This window comes from Sander lucioperca, chromosome 19 (genome assembly GCF_008315115.2).
Source record: "Sander lucioperca isolate FBNREF2018 chromosome 19, SLUC_FBN_1.2, whole genome shotgun sequence".
In the NCBI taxonomy this organism is placed as follows: domain Eukaryota; kingdom Metazoa; phylum Chordata; class Actinopteri; order Perciformes; family Percidae; genus Sander; species Sander lucioperca.
The window spans coordinates 10545624-10572493 of record NC_050191.1 but is presented as its reverse complement, the minus strand read 5'-3'; the positions used below and the strand labels follow the sequence as shown (position 1 = coordinate 10572493).

General features: G+C 40.1%; 2 protein-coding genes across 5 annotated transcripts in view; one reads left to right on the top strand and one right to left on the bottom strand.

The window, feature by feature from the left end:
- Positions 1-4790, bottom strand: part of bpnt1 (bisphosphate nucleotidase 1) — a 29774-nt gene extending 24984 nt beyond the window's left edge. For both annotated transcript variants that reach the window (XM_031322245.2, XM_031322251.2), the window contains exons 1-2: positions 4786-4790; positions 2614-2618 (exon numbers count right to left, since the gene is read on the bottom strand). The gene's annotated coding sequence lies outside the window, so the exon portion shown is untranslated. The remainder of the gene's footprint in view (positions 1-2613; positions 2619-4785) is intronic.
- The window catches only part of LOC116066274 (disks large-associated protein 2), a 107658-nt gene continuing 85229 nt past the window's right edge, over positions 4442-26870 (top strand). For 2 of the 3 annotated variants that reach the window (XM_031322244.2, XM_031322239.2), the window contains exon 1: positions 4442-5407. The gene's annotated coding sequence lies outside the window, so the exon portion shown is untranslated. The remainder of the gene's footprint in view (positions 5408-26870) is intronic. The other variant, XM_035995481.1, reaches the window with a different exon arrangement.

Genomic DNA, 26870 nt, shown 5'->3' with positions numbered 1-26870 from the left:
CATCATTACCATAAACATGGGCTCGGTAATATAGTGGATGTTTGACCATATTTCAGATTGTAAGACCACTTAGTCTTCTGGGCACATCTAAGTTTTGATTCATGTAATTTAATTCAGCTGTCTTATGAATTAAACTATAAACCTCAGGGGCAGGGAAAATGCTGAATGAGGAATTATTTGAAGATTTAGATCACAACATCAGGGCAGGGGAATCTGTCAAAACAATAAGTTATATCTCAGACTGGTCCTTTGACCAACTTTATGTTATATTCTGTATTACAAGTTGTTAAACAGTTCAAAGCTCGTCTCCAAATTTTAAACTTCTCTACATATTTTTTTTAAAGATTATTATTTAGTTATTTTATTCATTTTTATTATACAGTACAGAGAGACAGGAAAGGGGTAGAGAGACAGAGAGACAGAGAGACAGAGAGACAGAGAGAGAGAGAGAGAGAGAGAGAGAGAGAGAGAGAGCGAGCGAGAGAGAGAGAGAGAGAGAGAGAGAGAGAGAGGGGATGACATGCAGCAAAGGGCCGCGGGTCTGAACTCAGCCTACATGGGGTGCAGCACGTTCTACCGGGTGAGCTTGAGGTTACCCAAAACTTCTCTACATCTCAACTAGAACCATATTTTGGAGTTTACTTTTTGTGCCATAAAGTCACCGGCAAACCACGTGTTAATCCGCAGCTAAAAAAATTCCCTGCAAATACACTATTTACTCCTTTTTGGGATAATTTCTGCTTATCTACAGTGCCCAGCAGTTTTATGAAAAATAATATACAATTTAAACTATATTTTTACATATTTAATATTGATATATATTATTGTTTTAAAGATGTACTTCTTCAGTAGGAACCAATGGGCTTGGGACTGAAAGCTACAGACAGGCTGGGAAAGTCAGATAATATAAAGAAATGGGCATAGTGTTGGTTCATGGGACTTATAATTCATCTTAATATAGAATAATGCCAGCCTTCTTCTTTAGATGCGTTTCAAACTACTACTTAAACCTGCATTCATTTATTTATTTATGGCCACCTGGGGGCAGTACAACAAGCTGTAAACGCAACATTGACATATTATCACCTTATTAGGTTGATATGGCGAACAGCAGACACTTGCCTATTTACACATCCAGCAGATACGGAGAAACATTAACATTCCTTTTGGAGTTGTGTTTGTGTCCCCCTGATGAATGTGGGTCCAATACTTACTCTCCTTTTAACAACTCCTGAGAGAAATATCTGGCTCTTTAGCTGCTAAGTTCCAAGCTAGTTGCTAACTTTGTCTGCCGTTTGGTGCTGTGCAGGAAGTGTACCGCTGACTATTGAGGCTGGAAACTATGCTGACAAGAGCAGTGAGTCAAAACCAAACAGTAAACAGTGAGCTGTAAAATGCTCGATAGATTTGAAAACTGCAGAGGGTGGGTTTGTGGTTTGTCACTAAGAGCAACGGCTTTCACATGTACATAGACATTCCATCCATTATTAATGTAAAAATATTTATTAATGCAGCTTTATCTCAACATTCCTTTGGATAAGCCCGGTTGTTAGCACTGTCCTCTAACAATGAAAAAGATTGATTCCTGCTTTTCTTTCTGTGTGCTGTAACTTTACTTCTGTAAAGTTTATGTTACGTGTGATCTGACAGATGAGATTATATTACATTACATTACATTACATGTCATTTAGCTGACACTGTTATCCAAAGCGACTTCCAATTAAGTGCTTTCAACCCTGAAGGTGCAAACTCCGACAACAAGTAGTAACTGCAAGTACATTAGCTTTAAATAAGCAAAACTATGTTATGTTTATCCGAGGTGTAGTCGGAAGAGACGTGTTTTTAGCCTTCGGCGGAAGATGCGTAGGCTTTCGGCCATCCTGATGTCAATAGGGCGCTCATTCCACCATTTAGGAGCCAGGACAGCAAACAGTCGGGATTTCGTTGAGTGATTAGTTGTCCCTCGCTGTGAGGGGGCAGCAAGCAGGTTGGCAGATGCAGACCGGAGTGGGCGGGTTGGGGTATAGGGTTTGACCATGTCCTGGAGATGTTTATCTACCATCTAGCACAGTGCATGATGGGAAAGGTTTGAGCCTAATACCAAAGGACAGACAGGTGAAGACAGCAAATCAACCTCACATAGCATAATGGCGGTGTTAGCTGTTGTACAGTAATGTGTGGAGAATTTGGGCATAGCGCATAAAGGAGATAGTCGTTAATTAGGTAAACTCTGCACGACTCCATCTCTCAGCAGAGGTCAGAGCACTGAGAACCATCCAAGGAAAAAGCACTGCAGGGGTCCGCTGCCTTTCCCTTGGCATTTTTTGGGCATCATGGATGATCAAATGCTGGCTCACATCAGCACAATCCTCAAATACTATCGCTATCACTGTGATGCTTTTGAAGCCAAAGGCCAAGACGAAACCATGAAAGAGTAAATCTTAAATTCTGTGAATCTTTATTTACTTGGTTATAAATATTGACACAAAAACAAGTATTCTCAAGATTCTCGTGACATGAGAAAAGAATTTGCTTGTCGCTAGGAGCATGTTTGTTGGTGTATAATTCACCAATGAACTAACATTTTGAGGTCAGGTTTGGCTATTTTTAAACTGAAGCTTTACCTTTCTGTTCTGTTCATTAATATCTCAGGGACATTTTGCACATTTAGCCCGACGCTAATTGTTACTGTGTGTCTGTAGTGCTTCAGTGTCGTTCTATATCATAACACCATCCTTAGATAAAGACTGTAGGATCTCAAGTTTGACAGCATTTGCTCAAACAATGATCTTGTATGTGTTAATCACATTCTGAAAATGTCTTTTTACGCATTACAAAATGAGCTGACAGTGGAGTTTCAGCCCAACCACACATCAGAGATTATCTGTGAGTTAATCGTGTGTAGGGTCCTACTGTGCTTTTACAGGCTTTGTCAGCACAAAGGCCCAGATGAAGTGAATGTGGATACGAGAACATCTCTGCTTGTTTGATGTTCATAACCTAAAGAATTGTTCCGAGTTTTTTCTTCTTTATCAGCCATCCGCAGAACTTGCTCTTTATCATACCTTGCTCATCATTTTCTCAAGGTTGAGGCAGAATGTTAATGTCTGTGTGGACTGGATCATTTTAAGGAAAATAAAGCAAGCAGGCCATGCAGTGAATCTGTTTATGACTTTTTAGTGCATGAGCTTAAGCTTTAAAAATGAGCACGATGAGCTTTTCAAAAGTCTGCTGTTTTTAGCGTTTTTAATCTAGAACAGGATAACAGCACACGTGTAAATCTTTGACATTCCCTAAATCACTTCAGATCAGTGTTACACCACTAGGTGGGACTGTTTACTTGATAACATATCGAAACACTGTTATGACATACCTGCTGGTGTGTTTCAAAAACTGGCCATGTCAGAATCCACTATAGATTGTGTGCTGTGTTATCTTGGAAAATGTATTAACTTAGAGGGCTTTCTTGTGCTGCTCAACAGTTTGTGTCAGCAGCAGTGCAAGTGTAAGTTTGATAGGACTAAAAGCAAAGAAATCACTAGAGCACAAAGATTGTATTGTGTCTCTCTGCTGTTGGAAATGTCCCCAATAAAGGTAAAGGCTTTAAATAAAGAATCTTTTAATAGTTATAAGCAAACTATTGTAATCATTTCAGTAAAGTAGCAGCTATTACTGTATGTGAAATGTAATAATTTTAGTTCATTTAGATCTGTGTGTCCACAATGTTTTAGAAAACAGAGAAAGTGATATAGATATATGTATATATTCATTTTATTTTTTAGACTGGGCAGTTTAGAGAATAGGAGCAGATGTCTTGTTAACAAGGCAGCATATTCAGTCCACTTTGATTTGCTGTCAGTCTGTACGTAGTGGAATAATAGAAAAACACCAGTTCATTTAGCTGTAGATCTGCTGGTTGGTATGGTGACTATCCATCACCGTTTTACAGTTGGCAAGAGACGATAGTAAGTTGAAAAACTTGGTCTCTTTCCAAACATTCACCTGCACAGAAGAAGTGTAGAAAACAGGACAAAAAAACATCAAGGCATCTAGGTTTGAGTGCTTATATACACACACGATTTTACATCCTTGCATGTTAGTTTTTCTATCTGACACATCAGCTACTGCTGATGTGTCTTTTTCATCCAGTGAAGAAGCGCTCATATTTCTCTTGAGTAGCACTTCTACTCCTTCAGAATATCAATACGTCTTACATTGGGCCTAAAATCAATATGATCCTTTCCAAATCTGTATTTATTCCTCTCAGATTGTCTCTTAACCTTAGACGCTCTGCTGTGCTGTAGGACAGAGAAGAGGCTGGTGAAGGAGGGAGGACGTGAGGGGAATGTGAGGGCTGTTGGACTTGGTGTTGTTCTGCTGGTTGGTGAAATTTGCGGTTCCAGTTTTGACAAGAAGTCATCTCAAGTCAAGTCATCTTGTGTTGTACTTTGCTTGGATCTGGTGCGGGTGAACTGGAACCATCAGTTTTGGCGTGCTTCCTGTTGTTCAGTTTTGTGTAACTTTCTCCATGGATTGTATGCCATTTAAACACCTGCACATGGCCTGAAAAACGTGTCTGATCTCGAAGACGTCAGCAGGGTCCCGACAAGACCAGGAAATGACTCCCTCCCATTCAGTCGGAGGAGTGATGTCATCGCAGGGAGAGCGTGAGGTTGGCTAAGGCTTTATTGAGCTTGACGTTTTATCACCAAGAGCACGAGACGTATGACCACATGCACCAGTCAATACGAGGACACAGAGCAGGAAAAGTGAGAGCCAAATGACATGGCAACACATGTGTGACTCGTTATAAACCCCCCTGGGAGGGAAAAGGAGTGTGAGGCAAAGGCACGCAGAGAGACAGAGATGCAGATAGAAACCTAGAGGGGAAGAGGGACAGCATGAGTGTGCATGCTGATGGGGATAGGAGTGTGTGGAGCTACAGAGCTGCAGAATCCTGAATCCAGCAGATGGAGAATCCGTGTCCTTGTTTTGCGGTGATCTTTGGAAGCAACATGCAGCTCGCGCCGCTGCCTCGCACTGCTGCAGTGGAGGAGTAAATGCGGAGTCCAACACTGCTCCAGGTGATCCACACGCAGCCCAGCCCGGCAGACTGCTCCCTCCTTAGCCTTCCCTCTCCTCCTCCTCCTCCTTTTCCTCCTCCTCCTCCTCCTCCTTCACCTCCTCCACCTCCTCTTCCTCCTCTTCCTCCTCTGTCAGTGCTCCATTTGGAGGGCTTTGAACAAATTACAAGAAAGGAACAGATATACAGAGGAGAAACCCTGCTTTCCCCCTCCGTTCTCAGATGTGAAACACCTCTACATGACTGTCCGCCGCTTCCCTGTCATCGAGTGAAGACGCGCCGCATATGTGCTCCAATGTCTCCGGAACATAGACTCGCTGCAAGGTAAGAAGACTTGTTCGGAAAAACGCTTCTAGTCTTTGCTTCTTTTGCTTTTTTCTTGAGACATTTTCTACGAACTGTTACAGCCTTGTGTGTGTGTGTGTGTGTGTGTGTGTGTGTGTGTGTGTGTGTGTGTGTGTGTGTGTGTGTGTGTGTGTGTGTGTGTGTGTGAATTTAACAGGTAGATGAGAAGTTGGCACAGCAGATTAGGTATTCCACGCAATGGACAGAAATAAAAAACGCTTAGAGATAGATCTTTGTCAGATATGACAAAATACATGTCTTCAGTTTTAGAGGAAAAGCACCTCTTCTTCCCCTCAATCACAACGATCCGAGCAGGTGTGTGTTCATGTAACAGAATCCAGCAGGGTGGGAGGGATTGCTCCTCAAACAGTCTCAATGGGCAACAAGGGGATTTTTATCTTGACAATGTGGCCAAACAGCTTTCCATCGATCTACTTACGGCTACTAATGTCGGCACAATCTCTGGCTTCAAAATAACCGACAGACTGCCTTATTTAATGGTACCAGTTACTAATCATTATGTCATAATTTTTATCGGTTCTGTTTGGCTGTAGAGAGAGAAAAAAACCTTATTCCTGTCAATTTACGTAGAGAGAATTCAAGTCGATGTGAGGATACAAAGGGGGAGATAAAGATAAAGGCAGCAGGTAGATGGGGACAGGGGTATATGGGGGAGGGTTGGGAGGGGGGGGGACTTACCACATCTGTGATTTCGGGAGCCTGCTAGCAAACATCTAAACAGTGATCTCTTTCAAATCCTTAAATCTCTTAATCACATGTTGAAGCCTCAAAGCCTAAACCTGTAAGTGACCTAATGGGGGTTCATCACTTTCACCTTACACACAAACAAACACACACACACACACACACACACACACACACACACACACACACACACACACACACACACACACACACACACTCTTCCTAATGGCATAATAAGAGATGGAGACTAGCTGGTGCTGCAGCAATATCCAAATTCTGCATTCTGCTGTTTGACAGGATGTGTGTGTGTGTGTGTGTGTGTGTGTGTGTGTGTGTGTGTGTGTGTGTGTGTGTGTGTGTGTGTGTGTGTGTGTGTTAAAACCTTTGACAGTGTCTTGCGCTCTGTTTAGCTCTTGGATGTGTTTGCCCAGAAAATCACAAATGTGATGTAACCTGAAAAAGAAGAAAACACATCACAATAAATCAGTTTCAGCTAAAATTTGTATGTACATTCATGCTCATTCATGTTTGCATATATATCAGATAGCATGCAAGGTTCTTTTATAACTGTGGTGATATGCAGCAGAATACTGACAGATGCTCGCATTAATCCTTGTGTCCTGACACATGCAGGCACACACACACAAACTGTGCATATAGCATTTGCCCTTGCAACATGCTCCTTCTCCTGATACACTGTAAAAACAGTGATCTAAAGGCACACCTATATGTATAAATACAGGCTCACTCAGACAGCTGTGTGGACTGAATCAAGCTGTTTCATGTGTAGTAAGGTGTCTGAGGTGGTCATTTGTCATGTGTGGCATTAGGATGCAGAAGAGGATCTCAGAGGAGCAGAGTCTCAGCTGCTCGCATCTTCCAGGCGGCTTTTTACTGCTCTGATTCTCCAGCAGATACATTGGCATCCTAAAAACGCCTCATTTAGCCGGTTCTCAGCAAAAAGCTTGCAGCTCCCAACAAGAATAAAGTGTGGAAAGCCCCGCCAGCATCCCCTAGAGGCTGCAATGTTTATTACACACAACAATACGGAAATGTAGGGCGAAATGGACGACATACTGACCGACTCATTTTGCTAGAGACCTACTGCTACAATGGTTAAATTAATAGTTCAATATTTTGAGAAATATGCTCATTCACTTTTTTTTCGAGTTACATGAGAAGATTGATACTACTCTACTGTCTGTATAGTAAATATGTAGCTGAAGCCAGCAGCCAGTTGTCTTAGCTTAGCATAAAGACTGGAACTGAAATGTAGAAACGACAATTTAATGTATTACAGGGTTTTATGTGCTGGAATTTGCCAGGATCAGTAACTTCCAGGACTGTTTGCTGGTTGCCTGGCAATACTTAGTTTTTTTGTACAGATTGAACAAACAAACACTGGTAATTAACCCTTGTGTTGTCTTCCCTTTGACCAGGAACATTTTTTTTGTGTCTTTTTTTCATGGTCAATAAACCTAATTTAAATGACATCATACCTAATATTTTTGTTTAAAAATTAAGAATTATTTTGACTAGTAGTTAAGATCAGAGGATGTTGAGTGAATCACAGACTGGTTTATGTCGAAGTTTAATTAGGATACTGTTTTAAAACCTCTTTAAAACCATTTTTTTTTGAATGCTATGAAATGGAAGTATTAATTTTACCTGCAAGGGAGGTTGTATGGGTTCCATCCAACGTACATGCATGCATCCAAGTTATTTTGGAGAAATTTGGTTGTAAGGAACCCATATTTCTGATATAAAAAAATCTTTGAAAACCGGTCAAATTTGACCTGAAGACAACACAAGGGTTAATTCAATTCAATTTCAATTCAATTTTATTTATAGTATCAAATCATAACAAGAGTTATCTCGAGACACTTTACAGATAGAGTAGGTCTAGACCACACTCTATAAAGCCCCAACAATTCCAATATTTCCCCCAAGAGCATTAGCAGTGGCTATTGCGACAGTGGCGAGGAAAAACTCCCTTTTAGGAAGAAACCTCGGCAGACCCAGACTCTTGGTGGGCGGTGTCTGACGGTTGGGGTTATGGCGGTACGGGATGTAGCGTGGCACAGCAGAGCATGGGTGGACGCAGTGGATGCAGCAGGACATAGCCGGGCATTGCAGGGAATTGCAGAGCGTAGCAGGGTGTAGCAGGTCCATAGCCACAGCTGCACCCAAGACCCAGGTCTTGGTGTCGCCCTAATCCGAGGCGATGTTCTGGGCGAAGAAGAAACATAAGGACTCCGGGGAGTAAACTCCCCAGAGCTAGGTTAGTAACAAGCACTTCTGGGACAGATGTGCATAAAAGGAAACAAAAGAAAAGAGCGTGTCATAAGAAGGAACGTCCTCGGCAGTCTAGAATTATAACAGCATAACTAGGAGAGGCACTATATTATTGATTATACGATAGGTAAATCTGATGACTGTAAAGAGAAGCAGAGAAAAGCGGTGGTGCTGTGTCTGCAGCTATGCACCCTGCCCCGCCGGTCTAGGCGTTCACTGCAACTCCTCACTCCCTAACTATAAGCTTTATCAAAGAGGAGAGTTTTCACTTTAGTCTTAAATGAGCTTTAAAGGTCCAATGTGTAGGAATTTCTCCAAAATAGTGTTGAGATCAAATATCGTAATCAACTCTCTCGCACCATGCAGTTCAAAGTACGTATTACAGCTATGGTAGCCTTCACGCTTCAAAAAAGCCGGTCTCTTGCTCTTTTCAATATCCTTTTTCTTTTTCTGGGCAAAGAAGAAGACTCCTGTTCCTGAAATTTGGGATCACGGATTTTGAATACGTGTGGTCCTCCATGTTTCCTTCTTCAAACTTGCCGGGGCCGGGAAGCTACGATTAGCAGCATTAGCAGCACCTGTGAGTTTATCATGTGACACACAAAAACGCGAAAGGCAGAGCAGTATGTCCTGTATGTCCCTTACCGGCTAACGTATTTCAAGATGACGCATGAATATGGAGCGTCTACCCCAGTTCATGCGAATGCAAATGTAAAATTTCAAGCCAAAAGGAATATTTGGAATTGATGGTGGTGGTAAATATTCATGAAAAAAGACAAGTTTGTGAACGGGCAACACAGATTTTGATAATGAACAACTAAACACGTTACACACTGGACCTTTAAGCAAACTTCATACTTTCCGCGACCAGGAGGATCCGTTTGTGAGTGTGCGGACTGTAGGCATAGCAAGGGTTCGACTCCGACCTGCAGACTTTTGCTGCATGTCATTCCCGTTCTCTCTCCCCTTTCATGTCTTCATCTGTCCTGTGGAATTAAAGGCCTAAAATGCCCAAAAAAACAATCTTAAAATAAAAAAAAATGTATGCTTGTTTTGAAGAGAGGAGATCCGCCATATGTAAAGGCCAAGAGAAAGCTGAAAAGTGAATGCCTGGAACGCCAGACTGACGCAGACCTTTAATGGTAATATAAATGGAAATGGTACAACTCGGCAGCTGTGCACGGAACATAGAAAGTATGTCCGAGCAGATTTTGTTACCATTGGACAGAGCAAGGCTAGTTGTTTCCCCATTTTCAACCTTTGTGCTAAGCTAAGCTAATTTCCCAAAATGTCGAAAGGGTTAATTATCCCTTTGGGAGCATGAATGTGTTTTTAAAATGTCATGGTAACCTGCTTGTTACGTTATGAGATATCCTAAATTGAGAATAGCAGAAAACATTGAGATTCAGCCTCTGTAGCCCATTAATATCTACGATTTGTTTTTAGATACTTTGCAGTATCTTGTAAAATTTTGAGTGAGTCCTCTGAGGGCCATGAACACCAAACCAAACTTGACAATCTGGCCAGTAGTTGTTGAGATCTGGACCAGGTAGCTGAACAGGGGGAAAGACGGATGGTTCGATCAACAGATGGGGCTAATGGAATATTGTTAGAGCTCCTTTTTGCATCATCCTTCATTGCTGACACCTGGTAGTGGATTTGATAATGGTTCAGTTTGATTAACAGACTGATGAAACATTCTGCATGTTGGACATTATTTTAGATGTCATGTTCAAGATCTCTGTTGGACACCACAGTTTGCTTTTTGTGTCCTATTTTGCAAATGGGCGATCAGTAGTTTGACAGTTAATAAAATAGCTAATTTGTTTATATACCCTCTTTGTTTTACTCCCAGAGAGTGTGTGTTTGTTTTTAGGATTAAAGATGCAGTACATCTGGCTGTTGATGGCATCTTTTCTATTTGTTTTGCTGTAATGGTTTGGAGGTCAGGATGGAATGATTAACCAGCCATTAACTGACGAGCTGATTCATTGCTAAGTGCAGAGCAGGACAACAATAGAAAGACCAGTGAGTTCTGTGAAATTTATAGTGATAATCCACAGAATCATTTTTAAGATAGCTTTTATGTTGTTTTTATCCATGGTGTTAAACATGAACATGATATCACCTGAAACTGGCACTGCTGGAATGATTCTTTCTCATATTTTCTTTTAAAGAAGCTTGGTTTCTGTTGGTGGCACCACTTTATTCATGGTGGTGATGACTATGCATGTTATAACCACATAACGTAGTATTAATTCCCAACTGAACACATAAAACATTTAGGTAACACTTTACTTGAAGGTATCTACATAAGAGTGACATGACACTGTCATCTACAGAAGCGTATTACATTCACCATAGAAAAAAACAATTTAGACACCTCATCTCGTAATTACGAGATCCTGATCTCGTAATTTTGAGAAAAGATCTCATAATTACGAGAAAATAAGTCATAATTTTGAGAAAAGATCTCGTAATTACGAGATCCGGATCTCGTAATTTTGAGAAAAGATCTCGTAATTATGAGATCCTGATCTCGTAATTTTGAGAAAAGATCTCGTAATTATGAGATCCTGATCTCGTAATTTTGAGAAAAGATTGGCATATCTAGCTAGTTGTCAGTAGGCCACGGCTCAGTTATCAACTGTACCACCGAGAGATAACATAAAATTCAGCTGGGTTAAGTTAGCGTGATACTTTTTATGTAACTTTATATATAGTATTAGTTAATGGACGTATCTGTTCAACTGATCCTGCAGAAACACCACAATGTCCAACAGATCAGAATGGGCTTTCCGCCAGAACAACCGCAAAGTCCTGAGCAAAGTCGACAAACTGATAACAATACCATCTATAGTACTTAAAGACATTGGCATCTCCTAATGTCTCAAACCCAAACCAAAATAAAAACGGATTAAACTAAACAGGTGAGACGTGTGTTGTAATGAATCAACTGTAATACCTAGTCTGACCAGCAGAGGGTGTCTAGGTATATGACCATGGTGTATGTTGGTATTACGGGAGATGAAGAAGAGTAGCTACAACAGGGGTGGCGAACCTGTGGCTCTTGAGCCGTATGCGGCTCTTTGCCTGCTCCTTTGAGGCTCTTACTGTGTGGCTGGGGGCTGTGTTATTGGTGGATTTTTTTATTATTACTTTTTGAAACATTTCAGATAAGTGCAAAAAAAATGGAATGCACTTGCCAATACATTTGCCAATTATTTAAAAATAAAAAAATAATGCAGCAGACTTTTGAGGACAAATTCTGCAACCCGAGGAAAAAAAAGCTGCCACAGATCACCTTCCTCATTAACCCTTTCACTGCTGAATCAGATTGTTTGAAAGCCCCTCTAGTGACAAACAAGTGAAAGAGTCGCTTCGAGTAGCACAACCGAGTTCTAGCAAGACCTGAAAAGGATTGTGGATAACAAAGACTGTCAGATTTCCCACTGAGTCAATCTAAGTAAGAAAAAAAAAACTATGAAAATTGCTATGTATTATGACTGTCATCAGATCTGGAAGTCACTGTTGCTGTTGTAGTGTGGACGTGCATGTGTTGCGTGGCTTTTTGCTATGGTGCGGGGTTTTTTGTGGCTCTTTCTGCTGAACTGGTTGGCCACCCATGAGCTACAAGCTAGGTTTTGGTGATGATGTTGGTTCGTACATTAAAGTTGTCTCATCTCATCTTTAAGACACAAACAACACATGACGTAGGCCTATTTGCTTCCATGGCATCAGCTAGCCTGAAAGCTTCACACAAGAGAGCTGTTTTCTGTTGTTGTGAAAATTCATTCATCTCATAATTACGAGATCTTTTCTCAAAATTGAGTTAATGAGTTATTTTCTCGTAATTACGAGATCTTTTCTCAAAATTACGAGATAAGGTGTCTAAATTTTCGTTTCTATGGTGAATGTAATATGCTTCCGTAGTCATCTCACTCTGTAACCAACATTTAAAATGTGTCAGTTTATTACGTCAGTCTGTCTACTGAGCTGCACAACACTGCTCTTTTTCCACTTAGGCATGGTTTCTTGGACTACTTGGTTTCAACAATGGAAATAAATCAGTAACAGTGAGAAGTTAAAGTGTTGATGACAACCACCTCAGGGAGTGACACTTCAGATCCACCAATTAACTTACCTTTTAATGATTCATGATTTGGTTTCTTTTAGCAGCTTACCTATTTAGATCTCAAACTGTTACAACTTCACATCTTTTCTCTGTCCTGTCACTGTCTTGCATCTTTCTAGTGACACCTTGGTATTTTCTCTTGCTTCACGTCAACGTCTACAAACACTGTAGACTGTAACCACATTGTTTCAGATACATATCTTACTGTTTCCACTGCATGGTACGGCTCTGCTCTACTCAACTCGCTCGTTTTTGGTTTTCCATAAGCAAAAGTTGGCTAGTACCTGTTACTTTTTTAGTACCACCTTGGTCGAGGTTACAAGCGAGCTGAGCTGACACTAACAGAGTTAAACCATTGCAGACTACTGATTGGTCAGAGAGAACCGTCACTAGCGCTACATGAGACATCCTGCACAAACCCACAATTTTTTAAATAGCCAAACTACCATCAATAGGGGCCTACGTACACTGCGCCGTGCAATTGACGAAGTGCAGACGTGCCTCTGTTTGGTTGCCGATGAAAGTATTCAGCGACTGTCGCGTTGCAGTTTGACGCAGCTGATATAGTTTTGGTTCAAGATAAAATGAGAAGAGAAAATACACAATTGTAGTTCCAGTGTTTAAAAGCAGTTAATTACAAGTCACACTTGCATATATTCTCTGTATAGCCAATATTTGCACATCAAACACATGTCTACTGTACTTTCCCTCCCTGTATGTATTGAGTAGGGCTAATGATTTATTATTATCAATTAATTACCAGATTATTTCATCAAATCATTTGGTCTACAAAATGGCAGTCTATTGTGAAAAATGTCACCATGTCTTGTTTCGTCCAACCGATGGTCCATAACCCAAGAATATTCTATTCACATTGATATAAAGCAGATAAAAGCAGCATATCCTCACATTTGAGAAGCTGGAAACAAAGAATATTTGGCATTTTTGCTGAGTGACTTTATTCAATATCCTATCATAATTAAGCAATATGTTCCATCTCTTGTATTCTTGTCTACAGTGTACCCTTATTCTTTAGCTGCCGCAGTGACCCAAGACAGGAATCATTAAAAAACAATGTTTCATCTCAGCTCTGTTATCTTAATGTTTCCTGGACACCTGATGTTCAGTCTTGTGGCAAAATTGAAGAGAAGCTGGATGGAAATAACCAGAATCTCCAGAAATGGTTGCCAGTTTTAATCCCTCTTAGTGGTGCTTGGTACAATACCATGTTAGGTAGCGAGAGAAGCTGTGTGGGTGTACGAGTGAGTGGAAGAGTGAATATGAGTTTGAATATAGAGAGCATTCAGAGGAGTGAGCTGGATATTGGCAGCAGAAAGCACGATTGATACAATTTATTGTTTTGTACATGTACTCTTCTCACATTTGACCTGAGTGGATAACTGTGTCCTACATACATTTCAGGAGATGTAGCTGAATGTTATGGAAGATGTAAGACTTGACATTGATAACATCAAGCAATCAAATTTTATTTTCTTCCCATAAAACTGTACGGGGTTGATGTTGGTATGTCAGAAAAACAGTGATAGCATGAATGCTTCACACCACATACTGTAAGTAAGTGTTGGTTAGTGTCAACCTTAATTTTCTCTCTGCAACGTTAATTTCATGGCAAACGGCAGCTCTGTCATCAGTTAAACATCAGTTTGAAACAACCTCATTGAAAGGCTTCTCTGCACTACATTACATCTTGTAGCGCATGGCCTACACTCTCAAACTTTTGGCTCTGTGGGATTTTGAGGCAGCAGCAACAGCAAATTCTTAGAAAGAAGAATTCTTAGAATATATATATATATATATATATATATTATTTTTTTTATTTTTTTTCAAATTGAGTCCCCGTCTTTTGTGTTTCGCTTTAGGCTCGAGAATGATTTCTACTTTGCATGTTAGCTGTCAGTTACTGTACTAAATCCAGGAGGTAAAATGGTAACTGTGAGGAGTTTGAAGGAAAATCAATGACGAGCAAGAATGAGACTGACTGAAATCATACAATCTGCAGTGATCAGCCTGAGGAGAGACTCTCTTGTCAAAGTCAAATAAGCTAGTTGGAGTGTATTGACTACTTTGAGCATGAGGAAACCCCTCATCCAGGTGTGTGTGTGTGTGTGTGTGTGTGTGTGTGTGTTTTTTGGGGTGAAAAAGCTGTTGGAATTAATAATGGAATCAGCTGCCTGGTGTGTGGTGTGGTTTGGCTTCCCTAATGAGAACTGGATTCATCTTCAGTCTCTGACAGTATGTCAAGTGGGATATGCTGCTCTCCAGCCTGTTTCCATGGAGATACTCAGGAGCTGTAGCTCCCCCCCTCTCTGCTGTACATTTCCAAACTGTGCTGTTTCATGCGAGAGATCTGGGCCAGGTTGTGCATGTGTGTGTGTGTGTGTGTGTGTGTGTGTGTGTGTGTGTGTGTGTGTGTGTGTGCGCGTGTGTGTGGGATATAACAGTGTGAAAACAGGCACACAAACACGTATCACGCCATTGACAGATATGCTTATGCTATTGTAGTAGTATTAAGCTCTACGGCAGTGTATGTGCAAGTGTGTGTGTTGCAGCTCAGTATCTCCCGTAGTACTCTCTCGGTGTGTCATGCTAGTAGTAGCTGCTAATCTTGAAGCTCTGCTTTAGCGAATGCCCGAGGGTGAGCGTGTTTGTGTTACGAAGGCTGATTGGTGAGTGGTCATTGACATAGTGTGAGTGTGTCCATGCTGAGTATGTGAGATAGTGAGTCAGTTACAGAAAGAGGGAGAGAGAAGAATGAGATCATGAGAGTGAGAGGTCGAGGGAGGTTGGGAAGAGACGGAGAAACAGTAGGTGAAATGACATGATGATCTAATGAATTTGCAAAACAATGGTCGACTGTAAACCATGACGGATGAAATCTCATTGTAAAACAAATCCTGCTGCAATCTTTGTAGAGCTGCAAAGATTAATCGATTAGTTGTCAACTATTAAACTAATCGCCAACTATTTAAAAAAATAGATTCCACCTTCTTACATGTAAATATTTTCTAGTTTCTTGACTCCTCTATGACAGTAAACTGAATATCTTTGAGTTGTGGACAAAACAAGACATTTGAGGAAGTCATCTAGGGCTTTGGGAAATACTGGTCGCAGTTTTCACAACTTTCTGACATTTACACTAAACTACTAATCGATTAATCCAAAAAAAGAATCAACAGATTAATCGACAATGAAATAATCGTTAGTTGCAGCCCTAATTCTTTGAGCTACATGTGTCCCATTTTATGGGTGTACTGTAGTTACTGTATATGTGTCCCCAGAGAGCTGTAATGCCAGAAACTCAGGTTCTTGCTTAAAAGGTGACAAAGGTGACATGTGATTCCTGGCCAGACAAAGAGGCCGCCACACGGGGACGGATCGTGTCGAAAATAGCTGCGAAGAGGATCTTTCCGTCTTGGCAGAATGATGCAGTGCAGACCTGAACAGAGAGTCCCTGCTGTATGAAGGCCATAGCAATCCCTGTAGCAACAGGATTTCTAACCCTGAAACTCTGCCCTGTCAATATGCAGCCTGCATCTGTTTGAAGGGTAGATCCGCCCTCTGATTCATTGACCGGATCTGGTCGGTTTTTGGGTGTTGCTGCCTGGTTTTGTCAGAAGCGCACGATAACAAAGATACAGCCTATGTGAAACCTAAATTTGGTTCAAACAGCTGCTACAACCCAAAGATTTCCAGCTTACTATTGCAGAGGACTAAGAAAACAAAAAAATTCACATAGAGGAAGCTGGAGCCAGTGAGGTTTTGGCATTTTTGCTTTAAAAAAATTAATTAAATATAAATTGTTGCTGATGAATTTTCTGTCGCTTGACTAATTGATTCATTGATGGATTGTTTCAGCTCTAAATGTGAGCAAACTGTTGCTTATTTACACATCCAGTAGTTTCAGAGCAACATTAGCATTCAGTCGTGTCTGTGGACACCTGATGAATGTAAGTCCAATAGTCACTCTCTTTTAGCTGTTCTTTGGTCTCTACCAAATCCTGAGGGAAATACATGTCTCTTTAGCTGCTAAATGATTCACCAGCTAGTCCCTAACTGTGTCTGTCTGCTGTTTGATGGGTGCTTTTTCGCAGAAATCAGCTGCCTGCTGTAAAAACGTCACTATGAGAGAGGTGAGAGTAAACCAAAACAGTAAAGTTGTGGGGCGAACAGATAAATGAGATGAAAGATGCAATAAAGCTCTGTAAAACCGAGGGGAGCTTCAGATTCAACAGCGACCCCTTTCACATTGTTTTTATTATCATTTGATATATTATGAAAAAAAGATTGGTTATAACAGCTTTAAATGGATAAATAAAATGTCAAGCTTTGTGCTTATTTAAACACTTAGTTTTGTTGGTGGCCAGTTAAAAAATTGTTTTGGTGTCTGGGCCATTTTGAGTTATGATCTCAGTCTTTCTAAACTTCTGGCTACGGCCCTGCTTACACTACACAAACATCCCTACCAAATAGAAAAGCAGATATTAGACAAAAACAAAAAAATGGATACATGAAGCAAATATGTTCTTGATTTGGTCTTTGATTTTACATCCAAATTCATACCAGAGAGATAAAGAGAAAGATTAGAATCAGCTTTACCAACCTATGTAGTTTTAAACTCTATGCCAGCATGCGTGAAATTGATTTGAGTGTGTGTGTTTGCTCTCTGGCAGCATCCATAGTGAACATCTCCATAGCTGATAATAGGATATGCGGTGTGCAGGGTTAGCCTGTAGAGAAGCTGGGTGGTAGCAGTCATCTCAGTCTATCGCACTCTGGGGAGCGCTTATAGGATCTGTATGAATCGGGGCAGGAGAGAAGCTGTGTGTGTGTTTTATGTGTGTGTGTGTGTGTGTGTAGATACTAAGGTTAACATTATCACATGGCCTTGATCCTTTGCCAGTGGCATGGTACCTGCCATGTGTTAATGGCCAAAGTGTTCTGACTCACGCAGGGCGGCGACTCCTGCCAGGTGGTACATGTCCACACAGGGAATTCAGAGTGCTAATACTAATGTTCTAAACCAGCATCCAGTCAGGCAAGGGGGGGGAAGCCTGAGCGCCACTAACAGGATAAAACACTGGTAGGGCTTGGCAGGGTCCACTGCTTAGCTGGTTTACTCAGCTCGAAGCTCACACGCTCTCTGTTTCTGTATCACATACGTGAACATGTGAGCACACATGCACAGCGACAGACAGAAAGAAGCACTTTGCAGGTTTTTAGTCAAGACACCTGTAAAATGCAGGTGTTTGTAGAGAAAAACATTCGCTTTTAATCAAAAAACTGTATTTTCTCTTTGCTTCAGTGATAGCTTTTATTAAGTCAACCTATATTCCAGGTTGCTGTCCTGCATTCACAGTCAGAACAACACAGCCTTGAATAAATGTGTTTTCAACTTCTGACACAAACTGACTTTCCACTCTTCAACCATTCATTCAACTTTCAAATCACTTTGGCAGATCCCTAACTAGGCACTAATCAGAAGGCTCTGCCCACTTGGAAACAGCCTATGTAAGAGTGTTTTTTACTTGACTCCAGCAGGCTTCTGGCATACAGCACCCTCAGCCTGGCCTGAACAGCAAACCCTTGGCTCATCATCAGCACAACTTGAGCATGGAAGTGGAATATCAATAATGTAGGATATTCCTCTCAATAGGGATCCATCAAGACTCTCACAGATGGTCTTGAGTTCACTTTTGAGTCCATTTAGCAGTTTGGTTAATTTTCAAATTGTGGTTATTAAGATGTCACTCCTTTAAATAACAATTTGAATAATTACAGTACTGAGACTGCTTTTACTAGGTCATTTTTGCTGCTCTAATAAGGTTTGATAAAATGGACTTTACAGCAATGTGGCAATGAAAATACTAAATGTTTCTGTATTTTCTGAAATGAGTACAGAGCTTTGCCAAATGTGTGCTGACACATGAATGAAATCCAACCTTTTAGTTCGAGGCCTTTTAGCCACCTCGGCATTCACTAATCGTTTTAATTGCGTGGAATTAGAAAGATCTGTCCCTCCCCATAGAAACAAATGAGGCTTAAAGATTGTGGCCTGTACTCTGATGTGTCATCGGCACACAGAGGTGAGAACAGTGACAACACAGTCTCGTGGTGGTGACAGTTTAATTCAAAACTAATTATAGACACATTTGGAGCTTGTCTTGGTTTACTCAGAGGAGTCTGCATGGGGTGAAAAGTGTTGACATACACCTTTCAGTGGCCGGGATCATACTGTAGAACAACCTTCATTTATATCTTCACTCACAACAAAAAAACTTAAGGTTTGTGTGTAGCTGACCTGAATCAGTGAACTCAAATAAAAGTGCCATTGCTGCTTTAATTTTGAAATTTTGCTCAAAATATTGAGACTTGCCTTTTTCTCTAAGGTAAGAAAGCTACCACCAGAGGGCAACTTTCCTTGTCAAATCTTACAAAAAAAATCTCACATAATCCCGAGGAAACAGTATAGATATGTCATAGAGAGTATTTGTCTGTTTACAGGGTTTTTGGATTGACCACTTTAGAGACCTGGCATGTGTGTGCTGTGTCTCGTGCTGTGTGCTGAGAGGAGGGAGAGACGCACCTCTTTTCCAAGCCATTATTCCATTATTCAAAACCAAAAAGCAAAGCTCTCTGCTCACTTGAATCAGCACACTATATGTGTTTTAGTGCAGAATACCAATTTCCCACGATCCCATTCAGGATGCTCAAGTGTAACATGTCGAGTCGGGAAGTGTCACATACAGCCACCCAGTTTGAAAGCATCCGGTTTATTATCTTCTAATACTAGCTATGTTTTTGTCTGTCTCTTAGTCAGAAGGATATCTCTAAAACTACTCAGTTTGATTGAAAGTTGTGTTATGGACAAAGCCACCATCGGCCTTTTATGATGTATTCCCTGATCTGATACTAATGGACTGGGTATCGTCAATGAGGTGACCACTTTAAATACAGTAGTTTTTTTAGCGCTACAGCCAGGGTTTTTCTTGCATGGAGGAATTTTTGGCGCATCCCCAAAGAGGTTTTAGCCAGCCCCAAAGGAAAATCACCAGCACCAAAATGACAAGTATTGAGAATAAAAATAGCAATTCAAATCCTCTCTAAATGTGTTTAATTTTATTTACCAAACAACAGTTGAACAAGCAGAACATAAACTTGAATATGAGAGCTAATCTCAGTTTTATCTCCAGAGTCAGGCTGTACCAGACTTTCCCGGTGATTTTATTTTAATATTAATATTATTTTTTTAACCAGTTTTGTTAATTGGGGTTTTATTTACTCAATCATAATATACATTTTGTTGATCAAATTGTCAGAAATAACAGGAAAATGCATAGATTTCTGTCAAATAAGGTAACACAGACTCTTTGCCTTTACTGTACGCGGATACATGTCAAATATGTTATGCTTATTGCTGTGCATAGTCCCCCCCCAAAGGCCCATTCTGCAATTCCTGACCTCATGTTACCTTATAGTACATAAAAGTTGATTTGAATGAGGAATACAGATTTTTTTATTTGAGAGAGAGAGCACTGGTATCGGCAGACTGACTGATTTGAGGTATCAGAATCAGTATCGGGAGAGGGAAAGGGGGATCGGTACATCCCTACCATTTAAGAAGCACTCCAAGTTTAAATACATTTCTCCTAAACCGAGAGGCACAGTAGCAAAATTTAGATTTTCAAGTGTTTAAAATGAATATTTTTACCACAAAAAGTTGGCACATAACATGTTATGACGAACCTGAAAAGAAAATAGATTTTTAACTGGCCATAATGTGGAACGACCAATTTGAGATGCTTTCATAACACTTTAATGCACTGTGCAACTGCAACCAAATTAGACAAAACATGCTTGTATAGACTTGGTGATGCTGCAAATGTTGTTTATTTCATTTATATGTGGCGCTACAGTAACATGGTACATTTAAATGGCCATACCTCAGCGGTTGTGAATCTGACTCACTTCATTCTTATACAATACCAACTTTAACAAAGTCCCAATATTACTAGACAGAATTTGTGTCAAAAGATCATGGCCCTCATCAGCCAATCAGCATGGCATCTGGAGGTTTGCTCAGCCATGGTGAAGGTAGGTGCTCTCTGGGTGCTTTCTGGTAATAAATTGCTTGCCTAGAAACACAAGTATGTGTAGACATACTGTACTGTATCGATGTCAGATACTCTTGCTTGCTGTCTATTGTTTTTTGCCGTCTACATTTTAAGCTCAGTTATGGTAGTATTTATTTGCAAAAGGAACATGAAAATGCTTGAGCAGGTGATCCTAATAAAATCTTATCTGGATCTGTCATATGAGGTGCTGTTAAATATTGTTTACATGAAAAAACAACCAGCCCTGTGGAATTACCTTGCATGCTTTTACTGGAAATCACATTAATATACCAAAAAGTTCATATCTACTTGCAAAAAAATCATTAAGATGAATCACCTAATGCCCTGGAGGGTTATAATTGGATTTTAATTCTATCTTATGTGCCTTTGGACTCGCTATCCATTCAGGCCGTTTTCCCTACACAAAACCCTTCACAACAGCAAAGCTACCACCCAAGGCGCTCTGAGACCAGGACAAAGGCTCACTATTGTTACTGCAGATGGGCATAATAAGAAATATTGCTATGTGAAATACCCAGTTTGTGCTTGTGTAATCTCCCTCAGCAGCATCTTTATTAAAATAGTCTGTCACTGCAGTGTGCTTTTGGTGTCTTAAAAAGAAACAGCTTCTATTGAATGTCAGACTACTTTGACAAATCACACTTGAGTGTGAGAGCAACACTGCTGCTTGTGTGCAGTAAAACACAGCTGATGGAAAAATCTCAGCAGGACATCAAAATGGTTTGCAATTAAACAACATAGTGAAAGGAAATACACTAAAATACAATAAATGTAAATAGGGAAATTTTGTTCAAAATCTGAATGTTTATATCTGGAGAACTGTTTTGACCTGATAAAGTATGATGAGTTTACAGACTAAACTAAAGTCATCGATACATTATATTGGTATTACAAACAAACAAATAAATATTCAGTGAGGGAAAAAACGTGAATTTAAATGGATTCAATTGACCAGTGAAACCCCTACAAGCAGGGAATTTCAAAGCTCAACAGACTGAATGACAAAACACTGTCTCTTTTAGTTACAGGTTCCTACCTGTAGGCTCATACAGTGTTTGAAATACTGAGATGTAGCCAGCAGCCATACCAGGCTGAAAACTAAACAGGTAACAGTCTGTCAGTCACCTGGCTGCAGAATTCAGTCTGTGCAGTCTGGGGCTTAACAGTAAAATGCAAAACTAATATCACACGACCTACAAACATATGATTATCACATGACTGTTTTGTAGACAATATAAAAACCTTTTTGTTTTTGTTTTATATTCAGCAGTTAAGGTTAGAGAATTACTCACAGCAGCTCAAAAGCACGTTGTTATGCCTAACAGCATTATTAGTTTAAGTAGTGCACAAATATAACTGCAGAGCTCCATGTGGGCTTAAACAATACCCACACATACGTGTACACAAAGTCACACTGATGAGCACTGACGGGCTACAGAATGTAGACATCTGGTTACATCAACAGGCCAAGGGTGGCTAAAGAAGACATATTGTGCACACAATAAGACACTTGTATCTGGAAACTGATTAAGAAGTGAGTAAACAGAGCTAATAGTCATTTGGTGCCATGACAAACTGTATTAGTTAGCCTGTTTGATGCATTAAATGTTCATACAGTGGTTAGTGGCTTCAAGTAGTAGGAAGAGAGAGTAGAGAATGGCATCCTGTGTGTTTGCACACAATTACAGAAACAGTCCCCTAAACACATTTTTTAGGATGTTTTGTTATATTATTGGATGCTCTTCCATTTTTGTTTTACAGTAATATTGCTAATGAATTTTGGGGTAAAACAGACCATTTTTTTGCATATGAATATACCCAATGGTAAAATATGGTAGATTGTGCCCTTAATACCATATAGAAATAACAAAAATATAAAATGCTCCCTCCTGATTCCTGTTTTATTATTACCTTAAAAAGTCTGGTGATGTAACACCACCATACAATCATCCACATCTGACAAGGTGGATGATTTAAAAATGTAGATTCAAAAAAATGTCTGACTGTAAAGGACTTAGCATTGTCTGATCATTCTTGCATTTTCTTTGATGTTTCCATGTCCCCTCATAAGTCTAACAACTCTGTGATGATAGGAAAAATAATTATTAATGATCACACCAATGCTCTCTTTGAACAAGTTTTTCTTTCACAATTTTCAAACTCAGTAAATGATTTGATGGATCATTTTAATTCACGAATGGTATATATTATGGATGATATAGCGCCACTAAAACTTAAGAAAGTCAATAAAAAACAGAAAGCCCCATGGAAACTAAACCCAACAGTTAAGCTTTTGAAGAGAGAATGTAGGAAGAAGGAAAGACAGTGGCGCAAAACCAAGCTCCCAGTACACTACAAAATATACAAGGAGATGCTTAAAATTTTTAATACTGAAACGGGTAAAGCAAGACAGTTTTCTAACATCATAAACCAGAACATAAGCAATGCTCAAGTTCTTTTCTCGACAGTGGAAAAACTGACAACCCCCCTTCACTGGTGTTGTAATCAGCTGGCTAAAATCCTATCTTATGGACAGGAGTTTCTTTGTTACAATTGGAAACTGTTGCTCAACACCAACATCTTTGACCTGTGGAGTTCCCCATGGCTCAATTTTGGGCATTGAAGAAATAGATACATGGATGTCACAGAATTTTTTCCGGCTCAACAAAAATAAAACTGAGGTTTTAGTTTTTGGAAAGGAGGAAATATGCAACATTTCTGCCTTGCTTGAAAGGAAGGGCTTAATAGCAAAGGAACTGGTAAGAAACCTTAGTGTCCTTATAGATAATGATCTAAATTTGAACAGGCACATTAAAACAGTTACAAAATCAGCATACTTTCATCTTAAAAACATCAATAAACTTAAAGGATTTATGTCCAAGGAGGAGCTTGAAAAAATCATACATGCTTTTATTTCTAGAAGGATTGATTATTGCAATGTGCTTTTAACAGGACTCCCCAAAAAGACTTTAAAACCACTCCAAATGGTACAGAATAGCGCAGCCAGGATCCTTACTAAAACAAAAAGAACAGATCATATCACCCCAATCTTAAAGTCCTTACACTGGCTCCCAATTAGATACTGCATTGATTTTAAGGCACTTCTGTTAGTTTTTAAGTCACTGAAGGGGATGGGACCAAACTACCTGCATGACATGTTCCAACAATATTCTCAACCAAGACCCCTTAGATCACAACATAAGCAACTACTACTGAAACCTACTGTCAGAACAAAACAGGGGGAAGCAGCTTTTAACCACTATGGCGTCCATCATTGGAACAGAGAACATAAAAAACGCCCTTACTACTACCATTTTTAAAACAAGGCTAAAGACCAAGCTTTTCTCAGATGCGTTCTGCAGTTAATGCACATTTTTTTTTCATCTATTAATTTATTTATCTATTAATTCTATTAACAAATAAATTTGCCTTGCCTTGCCTTGCCTTGGTGTTATTCTATACTGTATACTTCTGTCAACAAATGCCATGAAAAGTACAAACATATCTATACGTTATTGCATCTTTCAGTACTTTCTGACTTCCTACCCTGTCTGTGGCACTCAGCAGAGGCTGCGTCAGCCGATTTTGCCGGGGCTACAGCCCCTAATGTTTTATGAATAGCCCCGGATCTCTCGCTCTCTCTCTCTTTTTTAATATTTTTTTACAAAAATAAGTAGCCTATAATAGAATAAAAAGCTTTTTTTTGTGATGTGTCACGTTTGTGCGCCGTGTATTTCTGCAGTAGTTTCTGTTTTCCACCTCGATGTAGAGCAGCGTACAGCCACTTCCCTAAACTTTGTCTCATTCAGAGACCAGAGACCCAAACGGGGCTCTGTGCCTGTCAGACGGTCTGAGATCTGCCGTATCAGCAGAGCAATCACGTAATGCACAGCAGACTGTGGTGCAGGTAGATTAGTTTCTGAAATATAGTGACTTTATTCTTGTAATAGCCTATTATAACTTTATTTTTCTCAAAATATCACGACTCCTCCAAATCTCAGAGAACACAGATGGGATGAGTTATATTTTGAATGTGCACAAAGTTTTGGACATGAGCAGAAATCTTGCTCAAACATCTGAAATATTACAGTCCAGGGGTTTATTAATACATTAAAATGAATAATGTATCATTGAGGTGAATAATTGTCATATGCACATTTAAGGAGGTTACTTCCCCAACAAAAGACGCAAAAGAGGAGGGAGGAGTAAATGATGCCTAGGCTACATATGTGCTGACTCAGATTTTAGAAAAGTCGATCCAAAGGAGAATAAATAGTTGAAAGCAATACAGAATTCCTGAGAGCGTTACTGCAATATTTTCCATTATGTTTTTATATTTGGATTGTAATCAATGTTTCCCTTTACATAAAGATATTTCCAGCATATTGATTCAGAAAAAGGTATAAATAGGTGCCTAAAAATTCACAAGAATGCAGGAAATTAAGTGTTTAATGCTCTAAATGTTCTGGGGGAGGACCCCCAGACCCCCCCCATCATAAGTCACCACACAAATCTGGAAACAAAACCTTGGCCTTTGGGTTAGCAGGCCAGTTATGATTAGGCCAAATGTTGTAATCTACAAACTGGCCTGCTGAAATGAACATACACTGGCTATTAAAAAAGCTGGGCAAGCCAATCGCCGTTTTGCACTGCATTCAGTTTATTTAAATGGGTCCGGGCTAAGCCCCGAACCTCCTCAAGTCCTAGAAACGCCCCTGGCACTCAGCCCAAAGCCTGTTTGTTCCAACTGGAAACATAAATCTTTAAAAACAGATCACAAATATATAATTTCATTTGAAAAAAAAAACACTAGTTAATTCCCCGCAACAACTAGTTTTAACTTCACACAAACTGCAGTACATTGTGCTTTTTGGGGGGCTATTTTCAATTGCAGATTAAAACACACAATTGGTGTTGTAGTAAGTATTTATGGCAGCAGGATTGAGTCAAAATGAAAATTCAGGGTTATGAAGGAACATGTCACGTAGTGCAACAGTGTGGCCCATTGATGTGCCTTTAGTTGCTTTGGGGCAACAATTAAGTCTTTGGTGCAAAGGAATGAACTATATTAAAATCGGGCTACACAGGCAATACTTCTTACTTGTCACATTACAATACAATGTTGTTTGGAAAATATACAATATCTCTGGTCATATACTTTAAAGGGGCGGTGAGTAAGAATTTAACAGCCACATAGCACAAAAATAATTGCGCTATATCTGTAGAGGGTTGACAGGAAGTTGCTCTGCACCACTGACTCAATGATAACACTCTCTCTGGCATTTAAAACTCACTCCCTGGCTCATACTGTGTTTTTGAACCAGTTTGGCCAGTATTGTTGCAGTTGCTAGAGGTCCCCGATATAGGCCATAACGCGCGCGCGCGCGCGCGCACGCACGCACGCACGCACGCACGCACACACACACACACACACACACACACACACACACACACACACACACACACACACACACACACACACACACACACACACACACACACACACACACACACACACAGCTTCCTTGTGCCACAACCCTCTGCCCTGTTCTCCATCTTCCCCTCTCTACATGTGAAGCACCCTTTGCTCTCGTTCACCGCTCACTAAGCTCAGCTAAGTGTTGCTTTGAGATTAATATATGGGAGGCCCACTCTGCCAGATGATGTAATAATCGTGGCGGTTTGCTGTTGCCTAGATACAGGAAGACGGTAGAGAGAACACTCTGCCAGGTCTTGCTGTCTCTGTCACCAAGACCCCCAGGACTGTATGAGTCCATCAGAACAAAAGTGTTTCGGGCGAAGGGCTGTTCACGTTCAGAGCCAGTATGTTCATAAAAATGAAATATTCTTAACTTAAATTTTTTTTATTCTATTTAAGTGTCCTCCTTAAACACATATAAAAGCTTTAAAATATGTAATAACTCCACACACATTCACTGTCTACTCTGTTAAAATATTTGATTTTCTCATTACGGTATATCATTTTCTCGAACGTACCCTGGGGTGTTGTTTCCTAAACTTGCTATGCCTCATCTTTGTACATATTACTGCTTTGAGAATGCAAAATCTCCATTAGCAACAAACTCACTAGCCCTTAACACACATCACACAACACATCAACACACTCTCAATATGAGCTGCTCCCATCAGGTCC